At 36.7% G+C, this 15,707-nt stretch overlaps 1 long non-coding RNA gene across 1 annotated transcript; it reads right to left on the reverse strand.

The window, feature by feature from the left end:
• Positions 1-553: 553 nt before the first annotated feature.
• On the reverse strand, positions 554-6,362 carry LOC309383164. Its single transcript, XR_014173777.1, has 4 exons — positions 6,246-6,362; positions 4,874-5,039; positions 1,134-1,219; positions 554-970 (listed from the first exon to the last, which is right to left on the reverse strand). It is a non-coding gene; the product is annotated as an uncharacterized lncRNA (long non-coding RNA).
• Positions 6,363-15,707: the final 9,345 nt, after the last annotated feature.

A 15,707-nucleotide genomic window follows, 5' to 3' on the forward strand; every position in this document is an offset into this window, starting at 1 on the left:
CATGATGCTGTTTTTTACTCAACCGTGGTCCCTATGTCCATTTATTGTTACTTTTTTATTCCAAATTAGCTTCCATTTAACTGTACATCTACAATGTGGCTCAGTGAATAGGGGGATAGCTGATAAAAAAGTAAGGGTTCATCTTTGAACCAGTATTACCTGTAAAACAATGACATAAGCTCAAACAAAAGGTCTAAGAAAGAGGATTAGCTGAAATCCATGGCTGAAACTATGAAATTTTTTGCTGTTGAAGTGGATTGCTTTGGGAGGACATTATGGCCCAGAATAACTATTTCCCCTTCTATTGTGTTGCTGCATAGCTCCCATCATTTCCTAATTCCATGTCTATTGCACCTTAGGGGGTGGCCTGAAGTTATAGCCCATTTCATTTGGTGGAGCCTGTTTTGAGAAAGTCTCCAAGCATGCCCCCTGTCAGGGTTCAGACCAGTGCCCTAACACAATTGAGAGTCCCAAGCCATCCAGCAATAAAAATCCAGTCTTTTATTAGGAACACCGTGTCAGCATTACCTAGGTGAAGCCAACTTCACCACTCTTCATGCCTTGCCTTTACCCTATTTCCCCCTCCCACAAAGTGTGTCACCTCATCACATTCCCCAACAAGATAATTTCACGGTTGCAGAAGTCACACCCTTCCAGGCATTGCTGGTATCCATGGAGATGGCCTTGACTTGCTCAGCCAGAATGCATCTTGTTATGACTGAGAAGTAAATTTCTTGGTTCAGCTGAGAGGCACAATTTCACATCCCTCTGCCTATGGCAACTCGGGAGCAGGTTGGGGAAGCTTCATGAGTTGACACACCCATTCTTCCAGCTAAAATTCAGTTTCTGTGAGAAAGGTCATCCTTATAGTTTCAGAATTAAGCAGCCTTATTTTGTTATATTTTTCCTTTTTTGTCTACTGCTGTTCAAAGCCCGAAATGTGTGTAGGAAAAATGGGGTGGATAGGAGTCTGAAATTAAATAATCAACATCAAACCAGCATTATTGATTAAGAACAATAAAACACAAATTACAAATAAAGTTCAATTTTTTAAATAATCTGAAAGGCAAAATTGATAATAGGAAAGCTCAGTTTGTCCCTAGAGTGGTTTTTTGGAGGTGGGGGAGACTTGCCTTAGGCATGAAAGTTGGCTGGGTGACTTCCAGAAGTCACACTCTCTCAACTCAATTCACTCCACAGGGTTGTTGTCATGAATAAACTAGGAGGACAGAAGAGTATTATGGATGGTCACCACCTTGAGTTATTCATAAAAATAAATGATACAAATAAATCAATAAATCAATAAAAATCAATCATTGTAGATCTTGGGTAAAAAGGAGAAAATTTGAGTTTGATTGCAAGACTCAAGACTGAAGAGAAATTTCTAAGACCATTCTGGAGTGAAGATCCTTTAACTAGGAAAGGAACCACCATAAGAAGTGGTATTCAGCAGGTTCTGACCAGTTCCAGACAACTGGTAGTGGAAATTTTGAGTAGTTCAGAAAACCTATAAATACCACCTCTGACTGGCCCCACGCTCATCTATTTAGTGCCTCCTGAGTCCTAGCTGATCAGGAGAGAATGGGGATTTTGCAGTATCCTTCCCCGGCCATGCCCATCAAGCCACACCCATCAAGCCATGTCCATCAAGCCACACCACGCCACACCACACCACATTCACCAAGCCATGTCGATAGAACCAGTAGTAAAAAAATTTGAATCCCACCACTGACCACAATGTAGTGATTCTATTTATTTACTCAACTACTCCAACTCCTAAACTATGGAGGTTTCTTTTGAGCTTCTTGCCCCATCCACATTCCTGCTGCAAGTTCACCTGTCTTTTATCTGACCATTTCCTTGGCTGCATCTCTTTTCCCCCTCTCTCAAAGTCATTCCTATGCACCATTACATCCAGAGTCCAATAGCTGAAATAAATATTGCAAACTCTGACTAGACATTACTCCCATAAGTGCATCGAGGTCAGCAAGAAAGGTGGAATCTAATTAGGGACTGATGACAGAGATTTTACCCTCAGGTTGCATTGCTAATTTATCATAAAATCTACAACCTGATAAATTAAGTTTGCTTTGGGATTAACCTTGAGTAGCCAGGCCATTACCTAAGAAAACCCTGTTGGATGATTCACTGAGGATGTAACAATGGTGAAGAAATAAACCCTTTTTCCTACCACTACTGCTTGTCTCATAATAAATCTTATTTTCCCCAAAAACCAAAATTCATTTCTGTTTCCAACGCCTTATAGACTTATTGATTTTCATTAGTATTCTGAGAATATTATTTATGTTCCTTTGTAAAGGAGGCTGCCTCTCTTCTCATTGCCTTATTTTTAATCCTTATTTTAATTCCAAATTTATCCCTTTTCAAATTAGTGAAAGTATGTTCATCTATTTAAAAAAGATCATTGGTTTGCTAAATTCCTATATAATCTGGAGTCAGAAGGAACTTGTAATCAGGTGAACTTTGTGTTTCTCACAATTGCAGGGGAGTGAAAGTTACATAGAGACCCACAAAGGGTTCATATTATAACTCTGAAGTTAAGGAAGTCCATATGACAGATAGACATCATATTATTTTGGTTCACTTTCTGTCGGAGAGGTGCATTCTCCGTGATGTCAAAGATGTTCCAGTATTAGTACAAAGAAGCCACATGAGGGAGCATTTGGAGAATTGAAAGCCATTTATTTAATCAATGTAGCTGAACATGAGAATCAAATACCTTTTGAAGCCCAGAACTTAAATGTGTCTAAAAATAAGTCCCTGTTCAACAGCTTGTATTTAGTCTATGCATCATCATTCCAAATGCAATATTTATATGAAATGCTCTCCTCAGTTATTGTCTGCTTCTCAATATTATGGTTTTATTGTTTGTTTTTTACACTATGCAACCATTTATTGTTATCAACTGTTCTTAAGAATAGTCATTTGTTTGTTTTATAGGATTCTTCATAATAAAAATAGAGCTTTACAAAGACTTTGAATGGGGTGATTCACAATGTATAGAAGTGTGTACGAAGTTTTTCTTTTCAAATCTTTAATGCAGTCATGTCCTTTGCAAAGGTTGTGTTCTCTTTCAGAATCTGTCCTGGTAATTTCTACTGGGGTGCTTTCTTTAACACCTAAATGTGTCGACAGCTGGAAGCAGCTTCTGAAATAGCTACCCAAGCACGGAAAACAACACGGCTGCTTAGCAGTTCAAAAAACATTGCTGTATGGACTCATGTGGGTTGCACACCTTCTCTTTGCACAGCAGTGGGGGATAGATCTTTAGAGAGTAACCATACAGAACAGGATTCCTCTATAAACAGGTTGAATCTCCATCCTCAAAACGAATGACATAGAAGGTCCTTTATAGCATAGTTGGCTTATTTCTAAAGATAGGACACCATGTCCACAAAGCTGCAAAACTAGGGAATGGCCAAAACATAATATTGTAACATCATGCTGCAAGCTTTGTCCCTTTCATTCATGCATGCAGTATGATAATGCACATAGGAAAGGAATGGAGCTTATAATGTAACCCTGTTTTTGACATGAATCCCACTCTCCACTGCCTTTCCTTGCTGACATCTTCTGAAAACTGCCAAAGTCAGGGAGCTCCCTGGGATGATCCTCTGCACAATTCGGAAGAATATTATTCTTACGTATTATGTTAATTTAGGTTAGATCAAGAGCTAATTGAAATATATTCCATCCTATTGTCTATTATGAGGAAAAAAAAACCTGATTTCAGCAAATGGAAAACAAGTGTCTCTCTCCATTCCCATTTCCACCTGACAGTCGAAGCAGGCAAGGCTTTAGGGCATATCATAGAGCTCCAGGTTTAGAATATTCTGACAGAACAATAGAACTTACCTGCCCATCAAGCTGTCATTTTAAGTAGGTGCTCATTTCGACAATACTTAAAGCAACCTATTCTAACAAGTTGTCCTCCTGGCTGAGGACATCGCTGGCTGATATTTGTAGTCCATCTGGAGGACATCATAAAGAAAGACACTAACTAATCAGTGTCCCCCAAGACCATCAGGAGCTAACAAGCTCACTGAAGTCTAAATGGTTGGGGAAATCGAAGCAAGCAATGGATGCATGGTCACAATGCAAGCCAATCCCTTTTGCATGTGTGTGCAACATAAACATACAAACCACAGGAATGAGGCTTGCATTATGACACCACACCCAGTATTATATGTGCTCTGACTCCTTTCCCCGCAGACTCCCCGGAATTCCCTCATTTTGCCCCAAATCTACACTTTTAAGAACTTGCAAATACACTGTATCTTAGTAGAATTAACCACTTTTCATTTGGTTTATTTAACCGTTTTTATCACTGCCTTTCTTAATCTAGTGTTCTCTAAATATATTGGTCTTCAAAATCCATGTCACTTGTCAACCCTGAAGCTGGCCTGGCTGAAGCCACTTTGAAGCTTCAGTGCTAGCACACTGGAGCTAAGGGATAGGGAGGGGGGGATTAGAGATAGTTGGGGTTGTATAGCCAAAATAAAATACTTTCTCTTGGAAACCAAGGATGTTCTCACACCTGGCCGGAGGAAGGAAGAGCGATGTCACCAGACCACCAGACAGTGCACTGATTGGACCATGTGACTGCTTGTTTTGAAGTTGGGGGAAAACCTTTTACTTTTTATTAGGTGAAAACCGCTGGAACCTTTAGAATCGGTTTTCACCAAATTTGTGCCAATATGATATATCCAATAAAGCAGTGATGGGGTTCCATTTTTTTACTACTGGTTCACTCAGGCACGCATGTGATGCTTCTGCGCATGTACAGAAGTGTCTGGGTGGGCGGGCGGAGCCTCCTGCCACTGCCACTACCAGTTTTACAGGAGCAACCCACCTCTGCAATAAAACTATTCTTTGAGGAATACATCTGCCTTAGAGTTTTTCTTAGTATGGATCTATTACTTGGAACTCTGACATCATTCTAATTCCTGTATCAACCATCTTCTTTCTGTGTCCCACGCAGCAGAAGGGGAAATATAATTTTGTTTGATATCTGAATTCTGATAGAAGAGAAAACACATAAAGTCAGGTATATCTGTCCATTCAATTATATCATTACCCAATCTGCAACATTGCTAAAGAATCAACAAAAATAGATTGAACAGGTCACAGAGGTGAGCATATACTCCATCAATTCCCCACTATAGTGCTTCCAAAGAATCAAAGATGTGACAATAGATGAAAATGAAATCATGGTCTCATTTGATGTCATAGCATTTTTACATCCATAGACCTAGCATTAGCCAAATAATCCATGACCACGCTACTACACAGTACACCTTACCTAACCAAACACACCAAGATTGAAATACTCAGAATAGTAGAACTTATCATAGACCTTTAATGCCCAATCACATACATTCAGTACAATGGACAAATATATCAACAAATCCAAATAATACCATGGGATCATTGCTTTCAAGACAAATAGCAGAATCCATAATGCAGCACTTCCATGCATACAACCCAAAATATGGATCCAGTATTGAGAAGACACCCTTGTCATAATAAAGAGGACCAACTAGAGAATACACATGAAATCATCAACAATATCTTCAAAGAGTAAAATGCACCTGGAAAGAAAAATAGAATAACATGCTACTCTTTCTGAATATCCTCATCAGCAGAGGCAGTGATGGCAAATTAGAAAGACAAAACTATCATAAAACTACCCACACCAACCAAGTGCTCCAAAGTAAGAACCCAACTCCTACAAGAAAAACTGTATAAGAGCGCTATTTAGTTGAGCAAACACACTGCAGTGACACTGAACATCAGAAAACATCATCTGTACAACATCTTCCAACAAAATGAATATCTATGTGATTTCCTCGGAAAGTGACTGACCACTCAACCCAATATAGCACAAGCAACACGGGCTGCAAAATGAATAACCCTGGCATACATAAAAAACATCTTAGAAATCACTAACGAACTATTATAGTCACATGGCATCACTGTAGCACACAAACCAACTAAAGCTCTCCAAAACATCCTAAGCAAATAAAAATCCCCAGGAGCCCCAGGGGGAAAAAAGGAGTCATCTACAACATACAGTATAATTTCATAACACATGGACAGACTTAACCATAGTTTCAACTGGGAAACTGGAAACATCCTAGACAAAAACACTAGAGAATTCCTGGAAGCCTTGCACTCAAAGTTGGTCCTCAACAGGCACATAGAGATAAGCAACATCTACATACCATTCAAAGGAGACAATAAAAAAGAAAAAAAAATGAAACAAAAAGAACAAAGCACCTCCTCACCAGCAATCAATAGCCGGATGAATAGAATGAGCAATTCAGAAAAATAAGCTAACAACAGTCCAATCAAGGAACTATAAAGACCACTCCCACCAACCCTGACCACTACAAAGACTTATGGTATGGAGCAAACTAAGACAGAATCTGAAATTCAATTGTATATCAATGATGAACATATACTAGCTAAAATGTAAAAACTTTATTGAAATTTAAAATGGAAGATGAATAGAGTAGGCTAAAGCAGGCTACAAATTTTTGTTATAATATATAGATGGATTAATTGAAAAATATGTGGTCAAGAGAGTTGAAATTTGCATTGTGTTATCATCTTGAAAAGACTATTTTAAAGTGATGTGTCATTGGTACATGATGCCAGGGAAATTGTCTAGAATGAATAAAGGCATTCCAGATGTATGTTGGAAATATGAGCAACATTAAGGGATATTCTATCATACTTGGTGGACATGTAAAACAGTATTTACATTCAAATGCATAAAATGATACTGAGATGTTTACAGATTAATATTCAATTGAAGCCATAACTTTTCTTTTTAGGATAGATAGACAGATGGAAAAGAGTCATGGAAAACTATTTCATTTATGATTACTATGGCAAGATTAGTATATGTACAAAGAGGACAGATTCTGCACTATTTACCATTGCTGAAATTGACAGAATTGGAACAGATGGCAAATCTGATTTCTTTGATTACAGAAATGGTCATTACTGATATTCATCAATGATTAGAAATCTTTTATGTTTGTTGTGTAAAAAAGAAAATGTTTGACTTATTGTTTTGATAAGAAAAATGGGTTGTAAAAGGGGGGAATTGCGATATACTATGAGAGGTTTGATTAGAATTGTATGAGTCTGCTGAAAGGAAGATCAGAAGACATTTAAAAAAAAATTCATGCTTTCTGTTCTTTTATTTTCTTTTTCTTATCTCTATGGTTTCTCTGTCTCTTTTTTCCTTTCTTTTTCTTCTCTTTCATGTTTACAATATCTCTGTAAATGTACTTTTATATGTGTGTGTGTGTATATATATATATATATATATATATATATATATATATATATATATATATATATATATATATATATATATATATATATATATATATATATATATATATATATATATATATATTCGTAGATTTTCACGGGTGTAGGTATGCTGGTTTTGTTGTATTCGGGTCTTTTCCCGTGTAAGGTTGAGATTGTCTTTGCAACGTTTCGGCAGGATCACACCTGCCATCTTCAAGCTGTGGGCTTAAAATGTGATCGGAGCTGCCGTCTTTCTGTAAGTCTTGGTGGGAGGGGATGGGGTGCTGGCTTTGTTTCAGTAAGTGGAATGATTGGTTGTGTGGTTGTATCATGATTGGTAGATTGGTACTGATTGGTGCAGGTTGTGTGTGCATTGTTGTTTTGTATTTTAACGGCTTGGGTGGTGGGTGGTGTTCGTTTGTTGGCTAGGGCTGGTTTCCAGATGTTTGGTAGGCAGGAGGTATCATCACGTTTGTTCATGCTGTGGGGGTGTTTCTCTATTTCGATGGCTTCCATGATTATTCTCTTGTGGAGGTGTTCTGTTTTGGAGATTAACCTGGCTCCTTCAAAGTTGATTTCGTGTCCTGTAGCTTTAAGGTGCTGGAAAAGGGAAGAAGTTTTTTCTTTTTTTCTTACTGCATTTTTGTGTTCTGTGATGCGTGCATTTATTCTCCTGTTTGTTTGTCCTATGTATATTGCTGGGCAGATTTTGCATGGTATTTCGTAGACTCCTTGGTTTTCTAGCTAAAAAAGCTATTTTAATAAAAGCTATTTTAAAAAGAGAAGAAGATGGATACTTTCAGTGGCTTCAATAAATGCCATCAACACTCATCCTAGATATAGACCCTTCATTCAACACTTTAAAAAAATATTTATTTATTTTAATTAGGCCTAATGTTTATTTAAAGTGACCATTTTTTGCAGATATGGATTATTGGCTAAAACTGGTACAATTGCCAATAGTACAGAAAAATGTGAAAGCTGAAAATGTAAAATAATATCCATTGCTCCAGTTGTTGTCATGGATCTACCCCCACATCCCTCTCCAGATGCTAGTTCAGAGGAGGTGAGTTTGAGTGTGCAGAAGAAAGTGTGGAGACGAGTATTGGGCAGGATCAGGTCTCAGAAAATGCTAGCCCAGGGATGTCCAAACTTGGCAACTTTAAGACTTGTGGACTTCAACTCCTAGAATTCCCCAGCCAGCTCTTCTGGCTGGGGAATTCTGGGAGTTGAAGTCCACAAGTCTTAAAGTTGCCAAGTTTGGACACCCCTGGGCTAGCCTGATGGAGCAACCCAGGTGGCAGCTGGCTCAATTGGACCAGCTACAGGCTGAGACAGGTGAGTCACAGCTGCAGCAAGTTGGCCAGGCAAGGACAGGGAGCAGCTGCCACCCACTAACAATGAAGAGGAGGTGGAGTCCACAGCTCCTTCTGATCCAAGGACATGTAGAGCAGAAAAGAGACAGGTGCAATTCAGGTCAGCTAGGCTGCTCATGAGGAGACAATTTTACCTCTCTGAAGGGCTGCACTGGCATTGACTACTTCGTTTGCCCTGAGGACTTGAATATTGCTGAAACAATGTGCCCTGTTCTATGCCTTGTGTGCTTGTGCTCTGTACATTGGCCAATACGACTCCTGGCCTGCTTTCCTGGACTTCATGTGTGCCCATTGGATTTGGTTAACCAGTGACTCCTGCTGTACTGAGCTTGGTATCTAGATCTCCACAGCAGGGGTGCTTTCCAAGGACTTGTTTTGAGGCTTTGAATAAACACCTGTAGTTGTGATACTTCTTAGGTCACAGATTTCAAGAAGTTAAAATTAAATCCAACATTACAAACTGCATTTCCTCATATAGAACTTACAACTATCAGAAATTCAGAGCATCCTGAAATTGTTCCTGGAGCACTGAAATACCTTGTCACTTACAGCAACATACCTTTGTGAAAGAACCTTCTCTTTTTATGTAGCAACAAAAAAAAACAAGTATAGAAATAGACTAAATATAGAGCATGATCTCTGCTGACAAGTAATACCAACTGCTCCAAATGTTGAACTTTTATTTAAGGAAAAACAATCACACTGCAGTCACTGAACATTGGTTTAGTTGGTTAAAACAATAGCTTTCCAAATAATTGTGAAATTTAAAGATTATTTTGTGTATAAGGAACCTTTATTCTGGGTTAAGAAAAATAGTTTACTTTTTGTTTTATTACTAATTTTTTAATACCACATTTCTGCTCTCTTGACTAAGAGTTCTGAGATTGTTTTTTTAAAAAAAAACAGGTTGCATGGTTTGAAAAAGATCACTTTTTGGCAAGAATATGCATCAAAAACTTTGTACACAAAAGACTATATTGCAGTCATGTTGCTAGATGTAATAATAACTTTCACTTTCCTTGCAGCAGTATCCTAACCCTGTAACCATTTTTATCACCATCATCGGTGTTGTAATTCTCATCTATTAGTGTAAAATGCAAGCCACATAACTCATCTATCCCTAAGAAATATTTATTGTGGCCTTTGTGTCTGTAATACAGTAAATATACATTAAAATGGCAATTAAAATGAAAGACAAAAAAGGAAGGGAAACATTAAAGGTATAAAAGAAATGCAGTTTTATTTATGTGTTGCTTCACTCTGGCATGAATGAGACAAAATTTGGCTGTATTATGTATGATGGTACAGTAATGGTCTTATTGTCTGCTAAATGATAAGATATGTACTATTGGTCATCTCTCCCTGGCTGGTTTAATATCTCATGGAGGCTCAAATAGAAATTAAAGTGCAACAAATTGTCCTCTATGGTGTGGAAGTCAAAGAGGCAAAATCAATTGTGGAAGAGAATTATTTTATATTTACCATCAATAACTGCTGAAGGGAAAGCACTGAATATAGCCACAGCAAATGCTCTACAATGTCTATTGTTTATTAGACATTGTCCATAATCAGATGGCTTGGTACTGTATTGCCATCCTGTATCAAAAGATGTCCTTTAGTGATATTTTTGCTTGGTTGTATTTATCTTTTATATTGCTTCATTAAAGAAGCCATAGGCTGCCAGTGTTTCTTATATCTTCCATATACGTAGATTGGAATAAAATGTGTGAATAAAATGTGTTAACTACTGTTAAATAGCATTGGTCAGTAATTAAAGATAACTATCCAGATTCTGGATGTCCTGCATCTGGTTTTGACAACAGACTTACACACCATTGCTGTGGTAATTCACAGTTTACTCAAGGTCAAGAAATAAACAGTTGGGAGTGGGGCTGATATCGCGGGGGCAGAGCTGACGTCACAATGATACGGCATGAGATCTTGAAGCTCCAAGATTGCTGTCGATATCTCTGCCGCTGGATGGTCCCTTTGGACCTAAACCATCCCGCAGAGACTGTGATAGAGAAGGGCACATCCTGCTGATCTCAGGGACATCGCAAAGTCCCTGATCGATCCAGGAGAAGCCCTTTTTTCCGGCAGCAAAGAAGCAGCCATTGAAGCTTCTGAAGCTGGGACAGCTCTAGAACAGAAGGAAAGCAGGAGAGAGTGTGTGTTGAATTGGTGAGATAAATTTTACTATTAGAGAAGAGAACACCCAAAAGGATCAAAATGAAAGTTAAAATTGAAGACAGAAGAGGTTAATTGGCGAGATTAAGCCTATTTCAAATTTAGTGTGCATTTTTTTGTAACCTTTTTATTGATGGGATTTTTTACAAACGCTTCTTTTTTTTAAAAAACTGGACTGGTTTTTTTCCCTACTACTTCTCCCTTTTCCAATACTTATTGACTAAGACTTTCTTTCTTTTTCTTTTTTTCAACGTTCTATTGCATTATTTCTTTTTAAGAATTTTTCTTTTTCCCTTAAGTTCGGAATATAAAGAGGGATGCAAAAATAGAGGAAAAGAAGTAACACTGCCACCTAGAGGCTTGGAGGCTTGGAAATATTATTGTTTTTTTTTCTTTGAGCATTTGATTTATACTTCAAGATCTTGCAGCTTGTTTATTGAAAATGATAGTGGGAAGAGCATGGATTGCTTATACAGGTGCCCCTTTGGGGTACTATCAGTAGCTGGACTGGAGTGAAAACAAAGTGTGACTTGAAAGAGACAAGATTGCAGTGAACTTGTTTGGAACTTAATAAAAACTTAATTTAAAAAGCCTTGGATTCTATATAGGTGGCAGTTGTTTACTATCTGGAGGAAAAGATCAATATAGATGATGTTGCAGCATGAAAAAGAAAAGGAATTGACATTGCAGATGATTATGCAAAAATACAAGTAAGAATAGAGATTATTGAAAAGAGAATGGAGAATATTGAACAAAGAACAGGAAGAACTGATGGAAAAATTGAGATTATTTACCAAATGATGATGAAATACAAGGACAGATTTCAAAAAATTGAAGAAAAAGATGAACAAAGAGATAAGAAAATGGGATATATTGACAATAAATTGAGCGTGGTTGAAAAAGGCAAAAAAGGAATATTGGAATGGGAGAGCGACAGATTAGAATTCTACTTTAGATTCCAGAATATAGAAGAAGAAAAGGGAGAGAACTTGGCAAAAGCAATGATAGAAATTCTGGCAGAAGCATTAGTGATAACCAAAGGGAAGTTGATGGAAGGAAGAGACGAGGAACAGACTACCATTGGATAGGTACAGGATGATGTAATGGAATGCTATAATAAAAATTAATTGAAACTTAGTTAAACTTAGAATATTACGTATAAAATGAAGTAATAATAGTTATAGTCAAATAATGATTAACAATGATTATATATATATATATATATATATATATATATGTATGTATGTATGTATGTATGTATGTATGTATGTGTATATATATATATATATATATATATATATATATATATATATATATATATATATATATATATATATATATATATATATATATATACATACACATACATACATATATACACACACATAGATACATACATACATACATACATACATATGAATTGGCAGTGAGGACTATGGAAAGGATGCACAAAAGTTTTGTACTCAAAGATAAACAATTTTAGAATACAATTTAAAGATCTAATATTACTGGATGGTTTTGGCATGATTTGATGAAATGCCATAATACAAACTTATTTTAGACCTAGAATAGTTCACATAATAGGAAGTAATAATTGTAGTAGTCAAATAAATGTTTAATAATGATAATAATTCTATGCATATATATTGGATTGATAATATGAGAATTTATATAAACTATGATGACTGTGATAAGGCAGCACATAGGTTTTGTAACGAACCGACACACTATGTAACTGAAGGATGGTTTTTGTGTTTTGTGTTTGTCTATGTTTGTTTGTTTAAAAATAAAATAAATTGTTTAAAAAAAGAAACAAACAGTCAAACCATGCAAATCAAATAGTCCCATAGTTGCTTACTTGAATAGTTTCTTTTTAAATAGGAATGTGCATAAAAATAGTCCAAAATCAGTCCAAGGTTCCAAGAGCTTGATCAGGGTTGTCAGCCAATCCAGAGATCATAAATTGAAGATTTCTTACAGAAATAAGATTTGCAAGAACAGTACATAAGAATTAAATACCAGATGGTTGCTTCCAGCAAAGGGAAGATGGGTAAGGTAAGGGCTACCTCGAAGCAGACTGCAGCCAGCTATCACTAGAGATTTATTCCTTTGCTTGGCAAAAAAACCTATTAAATGTCTGTGCTATCCCCTTTCTACTCATCAGTATGGGAACTGGGAGGCCTTCCTTAATCTTCTTCTGACTGCTGTAAGTTTGCTTTATGCTTGTGCTATTATAACTATGTTGGTTAGTTGGGGACTACAACTAACAACTACTTGGGGGCTACATCTTACTCTCAGGTTGCTATTGCTATAAAGTTTATATATTATTAAAAATAATTGTTTATCTATGTGGGTGAATGGCATCTTCTTTCACAATGGTTCACTTGGGTTAAAAGCAGATTTGAGATCTACAAAATGTGCATAAAGAGAACTTTTAGATTCATAGATATATTTTTCCACAAGATGTTGTAATATTACTTGGTCAATGGTTGATCTTCCTGGACTAATGCCAGCCTGTTCTTCAGCTAAGATATTGTAATCTTCAATTCAATCATAAAACTTCTTCAGTAAGTGTGGACATACGTTTTGCTTATTATAACCAAAAGGTTGACAGAAGTGTTTTCCAAATATATTTAAAAAGAAGATAAGGAATAGGAAGATTTGAAGAGGTAAGGTGTACAGCTGTGAATTTTACTCCTGATCTCCACACAAAGTCTGTTTGCCTCCCAGCCATAAGTTTTTTTTGTTCTCAGTGGATACATTAATGTTTTCTCTACACCTTTTCTCATTCTTATCACCATTTGAAAATTGGTAATAGCCGTTCTCAACAGCATTAAATAGATCAATTTCTCCAGTTTCTGAGTCCCTGTAAATTTGTGTTAAACTGAATTCATGGGCAAAATTTATTTTCCAGTCTTTCAGAATTTTCCTCTTCCTGTGAAAGAAATTCATCTTCTTTCTTTCTTTCTTTCTTTCTTTCTTTCTTTCTTTCTTTCTTTCTTTCTCTTTCTCTCTCTCTTTCTTTCTTTCTTTCTTTATTTCCTTCCTTCCTTCTTTCTTCCTTCCTTCTTATTTCTACATGACATGTGTGAGCTCACTTTATTGTTGTAAGTGGTAGTTCTTGCTCCTTGATTTTAGAATGAAAGACCAGATACTCACATTCACCTAGGCTTACTTAGGGCGTCTTTTGGGAACTGTCATTAAAACAAGAAGCACAACCAGGTAGTTGAAACCCGTTTCATTAAGTAGTGTCATTTTGTAGGTCCCAGATATTTTGGCTGTGCTGTAGAACAGCATCCTGCTAGATCCTGATAGCCCTCAGTAAGGTGTTAAAGAACTCTTTATGACCTTGGGTATATGGAGGGCAGAATGGGACATCTTGCCAAACCCAACTCACTGTGGCCAATTCTCCATGGCCAATCCACTGCAGCCAACTTGTTGCAACCAATTCACAATGGGACAACTTGCTGCAGGACAAGAGTTATACTAATATCAAATAAATATTTGAATAGAATCCTTAAAGAAAGGATGTAAAAGGAGGGACAAAATTAAATGTGAATGACAAAAATTAAAATATTTTAAAAATTATTTTAAATGATTACATTGAATTGTTGAATTATCCCATAGCAAGTTGTCCCGTGGTAAGTTGCCCATGAAAAGTTGTCCTGTATGAGTTGGCCAGGGTGAGTTGACCGTGGTGAGTAAGCCATGGTGAGCTGGCTGTGGCAAATTGTCATAGACCCCATGGACCAGGGAGTTAGGTGAAGCCTACTGGTTGATTTGTCTGATTGTTCCTTACTGATTGTTAACTGGCATGTGTATTTTCTGGTTGTTATTTTGTATTAATTGTGCTATTTTATTGGGGGCAAGATATGTTTTAATTTATCCTGCCCTGCAGCAAAAGTGCATAATTAATACAAAATAACAACCAGAAAAAACCCACACATGTCAAAGGTCTAAGACTCTAGAGTCACTGTTGTGAAATGGGTGGCCATGTAAAATTGTTCAACAAACTAACCACATGTACTTTCTCACTTGAGATGTTAAATATGAAAAGGTTAGGTGTGGCACTTATGCCTCTTTGTCTTTTCATTGATTCAGTGTATATAGTTGGATGGCTTTCTTCAAATGAGGGTCATATTTATAAAACCACAGCACTGACCTCCATATAATTCCCAATACTTTCCAGAACCTACCAAATACAGAAAAAGTACAGGGATCCGGAGTGCATGCAAGATATTTTTTCATTTTATTTCATGGCCATATGTCATCCAGCAATGAATGAGAAAGATTCTAGCCTGGAGGCCAAGTTCTCAATATACTGCTGTAGTCTGATTGAAATGTGACAATATTTAAATGCTGTGTTCTATACCTGCAGATTTCATCAGATCTTAACTGTAAATATTACAATGCAACAACAATAAAAACTGAGAAGCACTGAACTTAAACCATCTGACAGAGGTTACGGTAATTCACTTTTCATTATAGGTAACCATTTGATCATTTTTATTAAAATGAAGCAAGTCAGAAAGACCAATTTTTCCCATTAATTCTCTCTCTGTAGAACTCTTCTTCTAGGTCAACTGAGTTGGATTTAAAAGGCAAATGGTATTATAAGTGTTAATTTCAAAGTGAATTATTCAAGAAGTGCTCTGTTTCAGCAAAGCATCATTTTGTGCAACTATTTTTATGTTCTCCTTAAATACAGTTCACCTGTTGCATGGTTTTTTTTTTATAAATCCAGGAAGTATGTTGAGTATGAAGAATTGCTTCTGGTAAAAAGAAGTTCAGGTG

This window comes from Natrix helvetica, assembly GCF_964273705.1.
Source record: "Natrix helvetica genome assembly, chromosome: 1".
Taxonomy (NCBI): Eukaryota; Metazoa; Chordata; class Lepidosauria; order Squamata; family Natricidae; genus Natrix; species Natrix helvetica.